Here is a 1,083-nt window from a genome sequence, read left to right as displayed (position 1 = left end):
AAATTATCCTGAAGTGACAAGTTTCTAGACAAAATCAAACGTATCACAGTGTACTCAGCTGATCTCAATGGGATGAAAATAGGAATTGGTTTTAGTCTGTAATATTCTGAAAGGCAACTGATGGTGTCACATTTCATTCCCCACATATTTTTCATATTGTTTATATTTTCCTTCAGGCTTCTAGAACTGGTTTCAAACCAGAGAATTATGGTTTCTATTTAAAGTTTTCTAAAAAGAGGTCAATTACATAAAAACTTCCCACTAACCAGTATGAATCTCATACTTAACTCATAGTACTTTGCTGAACTTATGTAAAATTAGGTAGGTGGTTAGAAACCAGTATAGCCTTCCAGACAGTTTAGTTTTTGATGTTGACACTTAGTTGGTGCTAGTTTGCAGATGACCTAAACAATGATATTTCTACAGTGTAAAAGAGCTCAAACTTACTGTATGGAAAATGTAGCTTTTTCTCTTCTAAAAAGGCCAGTTGTCATTAATAATGGGGTAGTATCAGTAACAATAATGAAAAAAAGGTTATTTCAAATCTTGAGGTTCCAAGGCTGCCCTCAAGTCATTCCACTGCTCTTCTTCAAAAGAGCTAGTAGATATATGCAACATTTTTATTATTAGAATCTTTAAAAAGCAAAGTATCACAAATATATTTGGCATTAGTATTCAGTCATTTTCTAAAGTATTATGTTGTTTCTGACATTTAGTTTTAAAAAAACATACACATGTAAAAATACTTAGGCTTGAGAAATTTAAACTAAATTCTCACCCTTAAGTCACCATTACTAATAGTTACCAGGAATATGGAAGATAGCAAAGAAGAGAGAAAGAACAATGCTGGTGAGAATAGCAAGAATGAAGGGATTTTGGAGAAAAAAAGATATCAAAGGAAACAGAGAAAAAGAGAAAAACAATATGCTATATGTAACTGAAATGTTAAATGATACTATCTACACAAAGTAATTTTTAACTTTTTTACACCGATTCATTCATAACTGAATTTTTGATTGTAGTAAAAAAATGCACAGAAGCAACATATACTCGAATTCATCTTTAAAAAAATTAAGACAGAAA

Source organism: Trichosurus vulpecula, chromosome 8 (assembly GCF_011100635.1).
Source record: "Trichosurus vulpecula isolate mTriVul1 chromosome 8, mTriVul1.pri, whole genome shotgun sequence".
Classification (NCBI taxonomy): Eukaryota; Metazoa; Chordata; class Mammalia; order Diprotodontia; family Phalangeridae; genus Trichosurus; species Trichosurus vulpecula.
This window is presented reverse-complemented; position numbering follows the sequence as displayed.